Source organism: Magnolia sinica, chromosome 5, assembly GCF_029962835.1.
Source record: "Magnolia sinica isolate HGM2019 chromosome 5, MsV1, whole genome shotgun sequence".
Classification (NCBI taxonomy): domain Eukaryota; kingdom Viridiplantae; phylum Streptophyta; class Magnoliopsida; order Magnoliales; family Magnoliaceae; genus Magnolia; species Magnolia sinica.
The window spans coordinates 9,451,203-9,470,135 of record NC_080577.1 but is presented as its reverse complement, the minus strand read 5'-3'; the positions used below and the strand labels follow the sequence as shown (position 1 = coordinate 9,470,135).

Genomic DNA, 18,933 nt, shown 5'->3' with positions numbered 1-18,933 from the left:
ATGATATTGGCCTGGCTTAGGTATGAGTAAAGTCGATCTCTTTCGGACAGAATGCTCCACATCGAGTAGATGAGATCTTTAGTGAGTGCGTGGGACACACCATCTAGATCGCTGGTTGCCGAACTGCATTGGCCTTGTTTGACCAGCCAACAAGGCTGGTAGTAGGCCAGCTTGCCCCATCACGCGGGCTTGTGCAAGGCAAAATCAATATTTTGAATAGCCCAGTAGGCACAGCTTGACCAATTCAAAAACCTCACCTGATCGGTAAACGAAAGCTTGCCCGTCGCCAAGGCTACCAGACCGCTCTTGATGGAATTTTCAGTTTTTTGATGTCCACTATACAAATGTTGCAGTTTTTGCCTGCAAGCCTCTCTTATGTTTTGTAATTCTCTCCCATCTTAGAAGTGTCAATTGAGGGATCTAGAGAGAGTATCTTCAAGCCTCAACAAAATACATCAATGGCGCCAAGCATTCTATACTTGGAAAATAAAAACTCCAATTGCTTGTGCAAGGCTTAGGTATCCGCACAGCAATGCCCGCAGGCGCTACAATTCATTATAACATAAAAAAGCGTAAAAATTGCATAAAACATTGCAGTGAGACCCAAACCAGTTAAACTAACTGAAAGAAAGGTTATTTTCTACTTAGAGAACTTGATGAAAGCGTTATGAGAAGCATTGGACACTTTCTCAAGTGTTCCAATCACAGGGGCCAGCCAGCACCGTGAAGACTCCTCCCAATAGAAGAAACCCACACAACTACAATACTGACTACATTTCTTCCTACATTCTTCAACCTTCATGCGCCCATCGCTCTTAACGTATGCACTCATGAAGTTCTCCACACCCTCCACCTTATAGTAGTCCACACCTGCACCCTTCTTGTATGGTGCAGCAACCTTCGGTGGCCCACAGCTCTTGCTCCACCCCAACAAGCCTTGCGGCTGTGGGCAGGCCACACACATCTCATCCTCACACACCCCCAGTGACCCGCACTTTCCTGACAGCCTGCATCCGCTCAGCCGCCCGTCGCTGGAGAAGAAGATGAATGTCACCTCTCATGCACGGTAATCTACCTTGTCGTCGTAAGTATAGATCTTGAGATTACCATCGAGAAATTTACGACTGTGGACCCCACCTTTTATCCATTGGATATTCATGAAGCAAAACAAACTTAACATACGAACTTAGAACTGTTCGTACGGAGCAATTTGAGGGCGAAAATACCCTGCTTCCTCTATAACTACGGATTATAACCGTAGCTATAACCGTAGCCATTGCCGCCTACCTAACCAGTACCGCTTCGGCGGTGGTGAGGTGTCACCCTCTATAGCTACGAATTATAACCGTAGCTATTGCAGCGTACCGTGCCAATACCTCCATTAGTGGTAGTGCCACGCCAGTCTTCTTCTTTTTTTTTTTTTCTAATTTACACGGAGAACTTTATTCTACCTACCTACATTTTTCTCATATATATATATATATAAGCATATAAATTTTTTTTTTCTCTTTTATAATTTCTTTCTTTATTCATTCAACAAGAGTATGTTCTAAACCAAAACCAAAATTATTTACTCAACGTATCATATATGATTTTAGGAAGCAACTTTAGCCAAGTGGCCTGATTATTTTTCAAGATTTCATCAGGTTAATGGTCGAAAATTCATTTCATTCACTTTGCGGTCAATTTCAATCAAATTTAGATGGCTTGGATTGTTATGCAACTATGCCGTGTATGGTGGAAGAATTTCCATTATTTTTTAGTCAGTGTTGCACTAAAAAAGAAGAGAAAATGGACTTTATTGTTACACACTGTCAGCATAACGATTCATATGCAAGTGTAGCATATTATATATGACACAGGCAAATAGCAAAATTGTATTTACAAAAATGACGATTCATATGTGGGGCAAACTAGAAATTAAGCGGGGCAAACTATAAATTAAGTGGGGCAAACATGAAATTCAGCGGGGGAAATTGAAAATTGAGCGAGGCAGACATGAAATTCAGCGGAGGAAACTGGAAACTAAGCGGGGCATATATCAAATTGGAGAGGCAAACTGAAAATTAAGCGGGGCAAACATCAAATTGAGCAGGGCAAACTGGAAATTGAGCAGGACAAACACGAAATTGAGCGGAGTAAACAGGAAATTCAGTGGGGCAAACATGAAATTCAGCAGGGCAAACATAAAATTGAGTGGGGCAAACATGAAATTGAGCATGACAAACATGAAATTGAGCGGAGGAAACTGGAAATTGAGCGGGGGAAACTAGAAATTGAGCGGGGCAAACATGAAATTCAGCGAGGCAAACTAGCAATTAAGCGAGGCAATCATGAAATTTAGCGGGGCAAACACGAAATTGAGAGGGGGAAACTTGAAATTGAGCGGGGCAAACACAAAATTTAGCGGGGCAAACACGAAATTCAGTGGGGCAAACATGAAATTGAGCGCGGCAAACAGGAAATTGAGCAGGGCAAACAGGAAATTGAGCGGGGTAAACATGAAATTAAGTGGGGCAAACTTGAATTTCAGCGGGGCAAAGGTGAAATTGAGCAGGGCAAACATGAAATTGAGCGGGGCAAACTTGGATTTCAGCGGGACAAATATCGAGAGATCGTTCAATATTATGTTTGCCCCGCTCAATTTCTAGTTTACCCCACTGAATTTCTAGTTTACTCCGCTGAATTTCTAGTTTGCCCTGCTCAATTTCATGTTTGCCCTGTTGAATTTTTAGTTTACCCCGCTCAATTTCATGTTTGCCTCGCTCAATTTAATGTTTGCCCTGCTCAATTTCATGTTTGCCCTGCTCAATTTCTAATTTGCCCCGCTTAATTTAATGTTTGCCCCGCTCAATTTCATGTTTGTCCCGCTGAATTTCTAATTTACCCCGCTCAATTTCATGTTTGCCCTACTGAATTTCTAATTTACCCCGCTCAATTTCATGTTTGCCTTGCTAAATTTCCAGTTTGACTGCGAAGTGATTGAAATTGACCACGAACTGAATGAAATAGATTTTCGACCATCGACCCGATGAAATCTTGGAAAATAACTAGGTTGGTTGGCCAAATTAGCTTCTCTTAACCCAAAATCATATATGGTATGTTAAGTAAATCATTCTAGTTTAGTAGATATGCTTGTTAAATAAATAGACAAAAAAATAAATCAAAAGATAGAAAAATATTTTTTTATACTTATATATACGTATTTACATAATTATGTATTAGAGAAAAATGTAAGGAAGAAAAAGTTCTCCTTGTAACAAAAATCATAATAATCTGCCAGACTACCGCGACACTGTTGCCGTACGGCCGAAGATTTTTATTTTTATTTTGTTGTTGCTTTTGTAGGTCCCATCATGAGGTCTTTGTTATATCCAAACCGTCCATCTATTTGGCGAGCTCATATTAAGGCTTGAGACAAAAAATAAGATAGATCTAACTATCAAGTGGACCACACTGTAAAAGGCAGTGGGGAATTGAACGTCTACCATTGAAAACCTTTTAGGGGTTTCAGAAGTTTTGAATCATTATGAAATTTGTTTTTCCTCTTCATCCAGGTCTTTGTGATCCTATGAATGAACTTAGACGGGGAGGATTTCTCACAAACATCACAGTGGGCCCCAACTTAGACGGAAAGGATTTCTAATGGTTGACGGTCATTCAACACTGTTTCCTGTAATGTGGTACACTTGAGATTTGGATATACCTCATTTTTGGTCTCATCCCATAAAATGATCTGAAAAAATATATGGACGGCTTGGATGAAAAGCATACATCATGGTGGGGCCCACAGACCACCGACGTTCTGCCATTGGCGGGTGGCAGGGGGAGTACCCAATCCGTTTCCGTGAAAAGGAGGGGCGTCCTGGAATTTGTCGTCCATACGAGGAGGTCTCGGTTCGGAAGTTAAGTTTGTATTGCTTCAAGAATATCCAATGGATAAAAGGTGGGGTCCGCAGTCGTAAATTTCTCATTACCATCCCATCCCAAACGTAGAAATGATAAGGTAGCATTGTATTTCGGCCTAGCCAAGATGAAAGAGCCAGACGATGAAGAGCTGGTCACTATATCTAACGTTAGCGTCGTTGCGAAGTCGTTGTCCCGACCCAGTGAACTAGCGAATGTGAGCGATTTGAGCCATCCCAAGAAAGAAAACATGCCATCGGAGTAGTTGTAGTAAGGGAAAGATTTAGAGCCAATGTTAGGGTACATGGTCAACCCTCCAGATTCCATCACCAAGCTATAAGGCCCCTCAGAGGCATCCCCGTCAGATGTACGGCTAACAAGCTCGTTTGGACCGTTGATACGAAGAGATTGGCCCACCAGGAGGGTGTTGGTTGGGTGATCGAAGCTTTGCCACACGAACCGGCCACGACTATCGTGTAGAACCAAATTGCCAGTTGAAAGCAATCTTAGGCCAACAACCCCCTTATTAGCTGTGCCGGTAGACCACACGACTCGGCCGCCTACATCAGCGAGGACCAGATTGCCATCGCGAAACGAAGGTGAGGGTTGCATTCTCGCGAACTGGGTCATTGCGGTTGGCTTCCCAGATCCAACGCAACATCGACTCGGAACGTGGATGGCCCATAGGTAGCGCTAGGTGGAAAGCGTTGGGGGTGGTGTTGTAGAAGAATAAGGCCGGTTTGGGAGCGTTGATTTGAAATCCTCCAATTGTGTTCAGCACCGGAGTCAACTTTAATACAAAAGTAGTCATTCATGTATATCTACGGGGGTTTGAACTTAATTACTAAATTAACTTTAATAGCTCTAATTAGCAACACATGTAGTGTTTGACTGTAGTGTTTGACACAATGTTGTAATAAGCCCACTGAAATATAAGTTTTGCTCGAAAATGATGAAATTCCGAGTCCCAGATGGGCCATGGACAATGTTCGGACAATGTTGATCCTTGTATTAAAGTAATTAATGGTGATGCCATTGATAATCTATTTGTTTTGGATATCATTAGTGGGTCATGCGCCCACTAGAATAATAGGAGAGTGACACACATCATGTTACACATGCAACTATGGAAATGATTTTAAGTGTAATCCAAGCTCTCACCGTTAAACCCCGGTTACTTTATGCCGCCAGGATTTGAAACTCCCTTGAATCCCCTCAAATCTTCGCAAATCCACGGTGCCAAACGACCCCTAATTGGAACGGGAACATGCCTATGTCGATGATGCGAGAGTTGGCTCGGTACTCGAAGAAACAGTTGCCGAATTCTCCTTGGTTGATGCATGTGAATGTTTGGGAGGCTGGGACTGTGGATTGAGATTGAGTGGCGTAGACGCAGGGGAGAAGAGAGAAGATAAAAGAGAACCATGTTTGGGTGATTAGAGAATTGCATTTGGGATGGATTGGAAAGGGGTATTTAAAGGGCTTTAGGAAGCAAGTGAATGTACTCTACTAATGATCTAGACCTTTCATTTTGTTTGCCAATGATCAGATAGATAGGAATTAGGATCATCAAAGTGGTTCTTGAGGAAAGGAAATTGAAAGTGGAGCCCACAATATGGATGGCCTAAATCTACGATCGTTGGATTCTTTTATGTAAATAAATAGGACTCCATTTTGTTGGCTATTGATTAGATAGCTAGAATCATTTAATCAAATTGATTTTGACCAGGGATAGGAATCAGAGGAGGGCCCACAATATGGGTGGTCTAGATCTTTGATCCGACAATTTTCATAAATAAGGTAGGCCGTCCATTTTACTAGGCATTGATACGATGCCTTGAATCACGATATCATAGTGATTTTTAGTGGAACGGGGAATTAGAGATGGGTCCCACATGATGGACAGTCTCTAGATCGATTATTAGACGGTTTATTTTTTTGGTTGCAATTAATGGTCTGTTTCGTCTATCTTTGTTAGCAATTGGTTGGATGGCTTGGATCATCAGACCATCGGATTAGTAGTGAGGCCCCCACATAATCAATAGTCCAGATCTGGGACATTTTTTTCTTGATAAATGATGTGGACCATCCATTTTGTCAACTTTTGTTGAAACGGGAAAATTCATCAATCAAAGTTATTCTTGGGGTTTAATGGGCCATCGGAGGTGGCCGCATGATGGATGGTCCAAATAGATTATCATACTTTTTCCATAAAGGATGTGGACTGCCAATTTTTTTGCCCATTGATCAGAATAATCAAAGTGATTCTGTAGAGTGATGGAGAGGATGAGGTGGGGCCCACAAGATTTATTTTAAAGGGTGGTGGCCCCCAAATGATGAATGGTCCAAATTATATGGGCCTGACTTTGGTATGAGTGAAGTCTCTTTCGGACAGACCACTCCACATCGAGTGGGTGAGATCTTTACTCTTTAGCTAGCGCGTGGGACTCACTATCTAGAACGTCCGTTGCCTTCGACGACCCTTGACCTTGTTTGACCAGAAAACAAGGCTGGTAGTGGGCCAGCCGGGTTGGGCAAGGCAAAATCAAAATTGTGAATGGGCCCAGTTCATTGACCCAACTTGATCGATTGAAAAACCGGACCTGAATTTTTGAGTTTTTTGTCATCCAAAGTGTTTATAAGGTCAAACGGACACAAATATAAGCTTATGCAAATTTCTTGGAAACCCCAAAAAGTTTTCAACGGTGAGTGGTCAATCCTCACTATTTCCTATTGTGTGGTCACTTGAGCGCTGGATATGCCTCATTTTTGGGCTCGTAACCTAAAATGAGCTGGAAAAATAGATGGAACATATACATCATGATGGGACCTACAAAGCTTTGACGGCAGCTAGCTGGCTGGTGTTTTGGTCACCCGCCAAACCACGTTCAAGCCTGAAACCAAGGGTCTGTGGGGCCCACCGTGATGTTTGCATTATATTGTTAGAACATGAGCCCAAACATGAGGGACATCCAACAGTGTTGTAAGCCACACGAGTGAGCATTGAACGCCTACCGTTGAAACGAGGTTTGGGATCAAGGTTACGTTTCTGCTTTCCCTTCACGCCCGTGGGAATCCTTATGAACGGCTTGGGTGGCATCTAAACATCACAGTCAGCCCCGGGAAGATTTCAAGGGTATGTGTCTCCGTTCCCACTGATTCCTGTGGTATGGCCCACTTGAGTTTTGGATCTCCCTGGAGCCTGGGCTCATCTCCTTATAGGAGCTAAGGAAACCTTCGTGATGGGCCCAAGGTCACAGGAGCCCTGTAACCGTGGGTTACGGGCAGGTTTCAAGCCCACCTGTCTGCTCTTAATGGATTTTTGAGATTTTTAGAGTCAGCTATACAAGTGTAATAGGTTTAGTCTGCAAGCCTCTCGTATGAATTGCAGTTCTTTCCCATCTTAAAAGTATGTATTGAGTGAAAAAGACAGATGTGAGGAACAATTTAAGATCTTCAAGCCTCAATAATATACATCAGTGGCAAGCAATATATACTAAAAAATCGAAAACTCCAATTACAATCCATGTCCAACCCATGAGCTAAATGCTAGTGCAAGGCCTAACCCTTCCTGCCAGCCAAGAAATTAGGCCTAAGCTATGGTCTAACGCAACCCACTGGTCAAGTGAGTAACTGTAATATGAGCTAGGGTGTCCTTATTACCTTTCCTATCTGCATGTGTCATTGTCATCCTTCACCACGAATAATGTCACCTAGGCTAATGTATATCCACATGCTGATGTGTCACGCACGTGCAAAAAACTGTCACACACCTGCAATGTCCGAGCAACCCATAAGACGTCCCACAATGTATATAAGAAATAAATGGCTTAAAAAAAAAAAAAAAAACTGGTTTTTATCCAACTATTTGTCCCATGCACTACGGCACACCTAATCATAGGGCTGGCCTAGGATTTGGGCAAGAGTATCAACGCAGCAAGGCACGCACGCACTAAGGGGGCGTTTGGATCATAAGTTACTTGATTTTTACTTATTCAAGAGATATGTATGTTCGGTAATTGTTCATATTTTGGAACGGAATCCTCTGCACCACCTGTTTTATGCTGTGGGTAACACACTCTATGTCCATGTGTATGAGAAATCTACTCCGTCCATCAGGTGTGTCCCTCGATTTTACCTCTGATGACAATAATTTAGTGTTACCACGACTCATGTGAGCCACACCACAAGTAAAAAGGGGGTGGTAGAGCTGTCAACGGGCTGGGCATGTGTTATTTAAGTATTTTCTTCAGGAGGTGGGTGCACGTGTTACCGTTGCCTAGATGATGTGAATCTCACGTCAGCTATGTATCCGATCCGCCCTGTCCGATTAGGGAGCAGATTCGGTGTTGCCCTTACCGTTGGGCCCAAAATGATGTATTTATTCTGGACGCGGATTAGATACTAACAGGTTGAGTAGCGAGACTCGCTACTGAAGTGACGTCACCAAGTTTCGTGGACTCCACTATGATGTATGTGTTGTATCCACAACGTTCATTCATTTAGATATATTATTTTAAGGCATGACCCAGAGAACGAGGCAGATCCAAAGCTTTTGTGGACCCCACCAAAAAAAACAGCAGAAAGATTGATGCCCACCGTTGAAACCTTCCTAAGGCTCACCGTGATGTTTTTTCGAAATCCAACTTATTCAAAAGTTAACAAAGACATTAAAGAAGGGAAAACACAAATATCAGCTTGATATAAAACTTTTGTGGACATTAAAAGCTTTTAACGGTGGTGTCACTCTCCCCACTGTTTTCTCTGGTGGGATCCACTGGAGTTTTGGATGTGACTCATTCTTTTGATCTTACCCTAAAATGATCTCTCCAAATGTACGGACGGCATGGATACAAAACATATATCATGGTGGGCCCACAGAACTTGGTGACGTCACTTCGCAGCATCGCTACTCAACTTGTCAATACCCAATCCGCGCCCATTTATTCTATATCCAAGGCATGAGCTCATCGTAAATGAAGCAGATTTCTCAGGTGTACCATACCGTATTAAACACATGTCATTGACCATTAATAGACACGTAAGTTTTGAATCAAGATCATATTTACTTTTCTCTTCATCCAGGCTTACGTGATTTAGACATTACGATAGGCCTTTCGAAGTTTCTAATGTTAGCTAGCTTAATCAGCACCGGTTCCTATATTATATTTAACTGAGATTTGGATCTTTTTCGCTTTTGGCCACTGCACTAAACTAATCCGGCAAAACAGACAGACAACACGAATATAAAATGCATACATCAACGTGGACCCCACACTAAGGGCCACACCATCTTGGTTGGGAGAGGGGCTGCACCTAATCGTTCCGTCCATTAGGGATGCGGGCAAAGGATCTGTGGGGCCCACCCAGATGTATGGGTTTTATTATGTACAAATCTCAAGTGGACAACATCATGGGAAATAGTCGGTACAATGACGTCCACTATTGAAATCTTCCTAAAGCCCGAGATAATGTTTATTTGTCATTCAACCTTTTCATGTGATCACGTGGTCATAGACAAAAGTAAATAAATAAATAAATAACAAAAAACAAATATCAGCTTGATCCAAAAGAAGTTTTTATAATAACCGTTCAAATCACGTTGTTCTTACCATGTGTTTTCTTAAGCTTTGGACATACTTCAAGCTCATGTCCTAAAACGAGTTTTAAAATAGATAAACGGTGTGGATAAGACACATACATTATAGTGGGCCCCATGATGACCCTACAGGGGACTGCGTGGACCAAGTCCGTGCAGGCAGCGGCCAGACGCAATCCACATCCCGTACGTTAGATGTGTTAGATGTACCCGCGGATTGTGTCCTACCCCCGCCCAGACGGTAATCCGTCCGGGCAGGGCTCTGTGGGCCCACCGTGATGTAAGTGTTTTATCAACGCCGTTCAACGCTTTTTTCAGATAATTTTAAGATGTGAACCAAAAAATGAGGCAGGTCCAAAGCTTAAGCGGACCACAAAGTGGGGATTGAACGTCCAACATTAAAAACTTCTTGGGAGCTGGAGAAGTTTCGGATGAAGCTGATATTTGTGTTTTCACTTCATCCACGTCTACATGACCTTATGAATAGGTTGTAGGGTAAAAAAAATCATGTTGGCCCTTAGAAAAGTTTCAACGGTGGGTGTCATTATCAGTGTGGGTTCCTTTGGTGTGGTCCATTCCTTGGACCTGCCTCATTTTTTGGTTCGTATATTAAAATTATTTGAAAAAAGCATTGAACGGCGTGGATAAAAGACTTACATCACAGTGGACCCCACAGAGCCCTGCTCGGACGGATTACCGTCCGAGCGGGGGTAGGACTAGAGCTGGGCATTTTTGGTCCGATTCGGTGGATCCGACCCGATCCTAGCCAATTCGACCCGATTCGAAGGCTTGGATCGGTGCGGTTCGGCTTGAATTAGTCGGATCCGACCGTTCATCGGATCAATGTCAGATCATGGCGAAATCGGACCGTTCTGATCCAAAATCCGGACCGAATGGATCCAATCCGGACTGTTCTGATTCGATCTGGAGTGATTCAATGGTGAAAATCAATACTTCTACTTCTTCTTGTGGTATGGTCCACTTGAGCTTTGGATATTCATCAATTTTGGGTTTAACCACTAAAATGATTTGAGAAAACGAATGAACGGCGTGGATAAACCACATGCATTCATGGTGGCCCCCAACATAGTTTACCAAGAGACGTGCTATGCACGTCAACCACTTGCGTGCACAACACATCAGTGACAGGTAGCTGAGTTGCGGGACTAGCTACTAAAGTTACGTCATCCAGTTCCGTGGGCCCCACCATGATGTATGTTTTGTATCCACACCTTCCATTCATTTGGAGAGATCATTTTAAGGCAATATCTAAATAACGAGTTAAATCCAAAGCTCCAGTGGACCCCAGCACAGAAAACAGTGGGATAGTGATGCCCACCGTTGAAAATTTCTAAGGGCCACAAAGGTTTTAGATCAAGCTAATATTTGTGTTTTCCTTATTTCACGTTTTTTCTAAAACTTTTTAATAGGTTGGATTTCAAATAAACATTATGATGGAACTTAGGATAGTTTCAACAGTGGAAATCACTCTCCCCACTGTTTTCTTTAGTGTGGTCCACTACAGACTTTTATTTACCTCGTTCTTTGGTTCATACCATAAAATGATATCTAAAAATGGATGAACGGTATGGATGTAACACATACATCATAGTGAGGCCCACAAAACTTGGTGACGCCAACTCAAAACCTCTCGATATTTAATCCGCGTCCAGATGTAGCCATGTAGCGCCTGTTCCGATATCGTGCCCAGCACGTCACTAGGCTGTGACAGCCATATGTGTCGTGCAAAGAGAAGCAATGGTAGACTTCGAGCTCCAAGTTGTACGAACGGCTCAAATGAGATAAAAGTTACATGGGCCCCACAGTTATGTATTTAAAAAGCTTGCACGAGTTCGGTGCAAACTAATGCACGGTTGAGCATTATATATATATATATATATATTTATATATATATATATATATATATATATATATATATATATATATATATATATATATAAAATCATATCCGAAGATCAAATGGACCACACCACAAAGAGCATCGAGAATAATGATTTTCACTGTTAAAAATTCGTATGGCCCACCGTAACGTTTATTTTCCATCTAACCCGATCCGACTCGGTTTGCTTGACCGGTTCGGACTCGGTTCGGGTTAGGCAGACAGTGTGTCGGGTCTGTTCGGATTAGGTGTCCCGGACTCGATCCCGGATCGGATCCAGTTCGGATCAGATCATGTGGCTTTCGGCTCGGATTAAGTTGAACCAAACTCGATCCGACTTGGTCCGATGCCCAGCTCTAGGTAGGACACAATCCGCGTCCTCAATGATGGCCCAAAATTCAAAAGCAGATTGGTTGGTGTACTACACACCAGCCATATAGCTAGTGTAGATATGTGTCATGAGAAGATGAGCGCCAACGCTCCTCGAGATCCGAGTTGTTCGAACGATTCAAAGGAGATCAAAGTTACACAGCCCCACAATGATGTATTTATTATATCCACACCATTCATCCATTTTTCGATATCATTTTAGAGCATTAAAAAAAAATGAATCATAACCAAAGCTCAAATCGACCACACCAAAATTAGCAATGAGGGTTTCAATGGTAGACGTTCAATCCCCCACTTCTTTTTGTAGTGTGGTCCACTTGATTTTTAGATCTATCTTTTTTTTGGCTCAAAGACGAGCTTGCAAAATGGATGGACGGTTTGGATATAACACATACCTCATGATGGGACCACATAACTCGCTGACGTCAATACACTAGATATAGCACACCAGCTAATCCGCTTGGTCACAGATTTCATGCGAAAGACTTTCGCAGTAAGTTCCAGCGTTGGGAACCCAGGTGGGGCACACTTTAAGACATAATGCCAAAAATGAACCATTTCCAAAGCACAAGTGCGCTGAAAATGTGATGATTGAATTTCTACAGTCGAAATATTCATCGGCCACGGAAGTTTTGAATCATGCTAATATTTTTTATTTCAGTTCATCCCAGTAAGAATGAAGTTATTAACGGTATGGATGGCATGTAAACATCACTATTGAACCCAGGTAGATTTCAACAGTAGAAATTTTCCTAACCACATTTTCCTTTAGCATGGCCCACTTGAGCTTTAGACACGGTTCATTTTAGGCATCATGTTCAAAAATGAACTCAACAAACTAATGAAAAGGGAGGATTTCTCACAAACATCACAGTGGACCCCATTTGGTTCCCAGGCAGGAACTTCTGCCAAAGGCTTTCGCAGGAAATCCGCGTCACAGCCCGAAAACAAGTGGACCAAACCATAAAAAAGTTATAAGGTGACACCCAACCAAAAGTAATTTCTCCACTGATTTTCGAGCTCCCTTTGGTGTGTATGCTTCATCTAATCCGTTAATCAAATGCGCTGCCTGTTTGATTTTCCAAATCGCATGTAAACGCAATGGGAAATAGTAAATTATTACTACTTCACCGGTTTGAAAATGCACTTACATTTCTGTCTTGAAAACCAAGTAAAAAAGACTGGTTTAAATTCTGGGCCCCACCATGACATATATGATATATCAGAGCCATCCATCAGTTTTAGTGTAATATTCTAAGGCATGAGCCAAAAAATGAGCCTGATCCAACACTCAGGTTGCCCACACTAAAGGAAACAGCGGCAGCGATACATTTTTAACGGTAGATGTTTGATTCCCTAAATCTTGTGGTGTGGCCCACTTGAGTTTTGTATCAGCCTCATTTTTTTTGTCAAGAACTAAATTCAACTGGCATAACAGATGGACAGTGTGGATAAGACACACCCATCATGGTGGGCCCCACATATGTTTCAGTCTCCTCGGGTTTAGAGCTGAGAAAAGTAAGTGTCAAATCAAGCGTTGTTATATAACAACGCTGTAATTACCCGGTGGAGTAATTATTACTCACTTACAGTGTATTTACCGTGTGCTTGGAAAATCAAACAGGCCCTAAGATGAAAGGATGAAACAAAAATCAGCCAATAAAAAAACACAGGTGGACCACAAGACATGAATTAAAAGGTCGGAGGCATGATTTTCCATGGCCCATGTAAGTTTTGCATCGTCTGATCTTTTGTTTCAATGGTCAGCACGACAGCATCAAAGAAACACGATAGATGCGGCGGATTAGATGCACAGTTGAAGTGGGCTCCACAGTAGCCCTGTTGTGGTGCGGTGGTATCGATACCACCAACATTATCTTTCAATCTTTATGATTTCCGAGGCGGCTACCTCACGGACCATCTTTTCAGATCCACAGATTGGATAACAGGAACATCACATCATATTCCAAGGATCCGAAGCGGATTGCGTTGTGCGCCACGCACCACTGACCTTAGTGTTTGCTGACCTCACAAAGTATGTGGGCCTCATCATGTTGCAGGTGTTATATCCAAACCGTCCATCCATCTTATCCGAATCTTGAGATGGATGCCTACTATTTAAAATTTGTTGAGAGCCACACAAGTTTTGAATTAATCTTATTAGCAAGTTGGATGACGTCAATGTCCTACTGCTTTCTCTAGTGGGAGCTACTTGAGCTTTAGATCTGCCTTATTTTATAGATCATGCCCCCATGATGACCTTGCCGAATGGATGGATAGCATGGATATAACGTGTACATACATCATATATCAAGGTGCGGCCCACGGAACTTGGTGACCTCGACACATCATGCAATCCGCTACCGTACACCACAGCTAGCAAAATCCCTTATATAATAATATTAACTGGTCTCATCCTCATCAATCGCAGTGCTCTGGAACTCTGGTCCTGCATTTCATATTGATACATGATCCAGTGCATTGAGTGCATAGAAAACTTCCCATACCACCAGTTGCATTTGGGATTGTTGACATCCACATCACCTGCCGTCCATTAGACTGACTCACAGTGCTTGAAATAACAGTGCTAATTATCAGGCGAATAGGAAGAGTGTATTTAACCTAATGTATGGTCGGGAAAGTTGACGTGATACCAACAAGTCTAAATGCATATAGATAAAATTTACTTTTGTCTTCCACCATACGGCCCACCTGGGTATTGGGCCTATTTGCTTTTTAGTCATATCTCAACATAACTTAATAAAATCGATGGACTGGGTACATCCGCCGTACATGCAGTTCCTTTGGGGCAGCGGGCAGACACTTTCACTGGTCATATCCCTCATGACCTACTCTCTGGGGCCATTGTGGTGTACGAGTTTTTATTTATTTTCTACTTCTGTTTTGTCCGCTCATTTTAGGTCATGAGCCCAAAAAATGAGATAGAACCAAAACATAAGTGGACCACGTAGGAGAAAACAGTGGGAATATATAATGATACTAGCTGCCTAAAACTATTTAGGGTTTATTTGCCATCCAACCTGTTGATAAGGTCACACTCATGAATAAAGGCAAAATAGAATATCAACTTGATCCAGAACTTTTGAGCCCCCAAGTTATCAATAGTTGGCATTCAATTCTTATTATTTTCTGTATTGTGGTCCACTTAAGCATTCAATCATTGTTATTTTCTTTGGTGTGGGTTAGTTAAGCTTTATATCTATCTCATTTTTAAACTCATACCGTCAAATGAAGTAGCAAAACAGATTGCATGGATAAATGCATACATTTTAGTGGGCTGCAAAGAGTCAGGCCAGAGTCTCCGGGCAATTGCAATGGTGGCAACTCATCCTTGTCACATTTGCCACCGACATACAGAAATCGAAGCTGTTTAAATTGTAGTCACCCAGTACAAGGAGCAAATATTTAAAATCACTCTAACTAAACAGTATACATAAGGGAAAATCAAATGTTTAACATTATCTTGCCAGTTTCTTTTTCCAATTATGCTCCTACCACGGTTGCAAAAGCTATTTTGAGAGTGTCAGCTTCTGAAGAGTCTAGGCTGCTGTACAGCTATCCCTTGTACTGAACATGCATTCACCATTTCTTTCTTTTTTTTTAAAGGATATTCACCCGCCGGCTAATATTTAGAAACCCGTTTGCTTTTATGTTATTTAAAGTAATATGCCTATCATTTTAAAAAAAATAAAATAAAATTGCGAGAAATCAGCTTAGTTGACTTTAGCTAATTATGGCAAATGGGAACACGGTTAAGTCATGAAAATAACCATTTTGCCCTTAAAGGCACACATTTTCATGAAATGCTGTTTGGGATGTGTATAGTTGACCGTAACGGTTCATAATAATGAAGCAGATTTGAATTTCAAGTGGGCTATAGAAATGTTTCAATAGTGGACAATTTGAAAACCGTAAAATAAATTTACCTAATGTAGTCCACTTAAGCATCATTGAATCTACCTTATTTTCATAATCATACCCTAAAATGATCTAAAAGATGGTTAATATGGATTTTTCACAACCACCCTAACCTAACCTACCACCCAAGGATGTAGGGGTGTATTAGTTGCGACCCTGGCATTCGCCAACATGGTGCAACTAGAGCTGGGTAAAATAGACCCGATCCGGTGGATCCGACCCGATCAGACTCGATCCGACCCGATCAGAACCAATCCGACGGTCTGGATCGGTGTTGATCGGGTAGCCCCATCCAGATCCGAAATCTTTTCAGATCAAATTCGGCTTGGCCCTGATCCGACCCGACCCGACCCGAAAACCGATCCGAATGGATCCGGACAGATCCAATCCTATCCGATCCGGAGTAGTTCTTTTGATACTTCTACCTTTTCCTATGGTATGGTCCTCTTGAGCTTTGGATATACATCAATTTTGGGTTCAACCACTAAAATGATATGCAAAAATGAATGGACGGCATGGATACATCACATGCATTCAAGGTGGACCCCAACTGAGATTGCTGTGTATAATAGCAAAATGATTTGCCGTGTACCACACACTGCACACAACTACTACATAGGTGGCTTTCAACTTAGGTGTAGGTACGTGTCGTGCCAAGATGATGCTACTTTATTCAAAGGAGATCAACGTTATATAGCCCTATAGTGAAGTTTTTATTATATCTACACCGTTCACATATATTTACAGATTAATTTAGAGCATTATACAAAAAAAGTCGACCCAAAAAGGGTTTCAATGATAGACGTTGAATATTCACTGCTTCTTTTAGTGTGGCCCACTTAATAGTTAGATCTATCTTATTTTTCGTCTCAAGCCATAAAATAAGCTCGAAAAATGAATGGACGGTTTTGATATAACACATGTACCATGATCTGACCCGCCTAACTTGCTAACGTGACGTCAATACCGTGTACTACCAACGCACGGGACAGTCCCACTAATGCCATTCACAGCTGTAAACAGCTGTAACTTTTAAACGTCGAGCGTTGTACGAACGGTTCAAATGAATTCAACATGGGCCCCACAATGATGTATTTATTATATCCATACCGTTTAATCTTTTTTCATGATCATTTTAGAGCATTCGGTAAAAAAATGAATCATATCTGAAGCTCAAATGAACCACACCGAAAATAACAACGAGGATAATGATTTTCACCGTTAAAAAATCTGATCAATATCGTACTTAATCCAATCCGACTCGGTTTCCCTGGCCGAGTTGGACTCGGTTCGGGTCAGGCCAACAAGGTGTCGGATCTGATCGGATGGCATGTCCCAGATTTGGCCTCGGATTGGAACGAGTTCGGGTCAGCGTATTTAGATCTCAGATAGAATCGGGTTAAGCACAATCCGATCTGACTCGGTCCGATACCCACCTCTATGCAACCCTAATAGTGGGCCCACCTTGATACACATATTATATATCCACACCGTCCAACTTTTTGATAAGGTTACGTAAAACTGGATGAAGGGGAAAATAAATAAATATATGCTTTATCTAAAAATTTTGTGGCCCACAAGAAGTTTTAATGGTCAAACCAAAAAAAAAAATCATGTGTTTTGGTCCATCTAAGATATGGATCTGCTAAATTTTTGGGTCATTACCTAAAATGATTTTTTTTTTTTTTTTTTTTTAACACATGCACACACACCCCTACACACTCACACCATAGTGAGATTTCACCACCTATGGATACTCAACCCTTGACCAGGTGTTGAAACTCTTGAGAGTCTAACACCCGAGCAAGAGTAAAAACCCATTACCTAAAATGATCTGGGAACATGGATGAATGGTGTGGATATATAATACTTACATCCAGGTGGGCCCCACAGTCCAGTTAGCACCGTGTACGGTGAAACTGAGGTCGCAACCTGGTTCACTCCCTCCCATGGGGCCACGGATTGCTTACCGGCAGTGCTAGTAGCAAGGTGCATGGCCACCGGACGGTGCTTTGTGGTCCCACCATGATGTGTATTTTATCCATACCGTCCATCCATTTTGAATAATTATTTTAGGGCTTAGGATTAAAAAAAAAAAAAAAAAAAAAAGAAAAGAAAAAAATGAAAAAAGGTAGATTCAGGTCTCAGGTGGACCACACCACAGGAAAACAGTGGTAACTGAACGCTCATCATTGAAAACATCCTAAGGCCCACTTTAAGAATTATTTGTCATCAAACATATTGATTAGGTGACAAAGACTAAGATTAAGGAAAGCAAAAATAACAGCATAATCCAAAACTCATGTGGCCCCTAAGAAGTTTTTAATGGTGGACATTATATCACCATTATTTCCTATGGTGTGGTCCTCCTGAGATTTGGATCTGTCTCAATTTTAGGGTAGCGCTATAAAATGAGCTAAAAATACATATGGATGGTGTTGATATACAAATGGTACATTAAGGTGGGCCCCACGTTCAGGGCAGCATCACGTTGGATGAGGTAGAGTTGCACCTAATCCATGTCCCTTACTCTGCCGGAACTATCAGCAAATTACAACTGACTGATTTGGCAGAGGATAGGGGTTGCCTACCGTTCAAAACATTTTGGGCCCTACGGTGATGTTTAAATGCAATTCAAACGGTTCAGAAAGTGCCCCAACTGCTCATGAGTTAATTAACACTAGGAATTGAAAGAATAAAAAATATTAACCTGATCTAAAGCTTATGCGGCCCACAAATGTTTCAATAGTGGGCTACAATCATAACTGTTTTCTGTTGTGAGGCCCACTTGAGCTTTGTATCTTTCTCATTTTTAGGTTCAGTGATTTGGAAAAACATATGAACAGGGTGGAATTCTCACAACCAACATACTGAGCCATGCCTAACTTGAGATCCCTGGACATTAATCGCCACTACCTGCTAGGCTACGTGCGCTTTAAATGAAAGGCATTTTAGCCTTTTTCAAATTACAGTTTTAAAACCTGTATGTAATGGCAATGAGGTACGACGTCAGGTAGTTAAATGGAAAACGGAAATAATAGAAAGGCGCCGGATTATTTTAAACAATTTAAAAGTAGACTCCTTTTTAAACTGTGCAAATCTAATATAGGATTTTAGGAGGTTTCAAATTGCCCAGGTCAGTGAAAAATTTACTCTGTCAATCAGTTTCACTAGCTCTTGTTGAGCCCTCAATTGAGGC

The 18,933-nt window shown here is 41.7% G+C and overlaps 1 pseudogene; it reads right to left on the bottom strand.

Moving 5' to 3' along the window:
• Window positions 1–609: 609 nt before the first annotated feature.
• Window positions 610–7,584, bottom strand: LOC131246919 (epidermis-specific secreted glycoprotein EP1-like; annotated as a pseudogene).
• Between the last annotated feature and the right edge of the window lie 11,349 nt (window positions 7,585–18,933).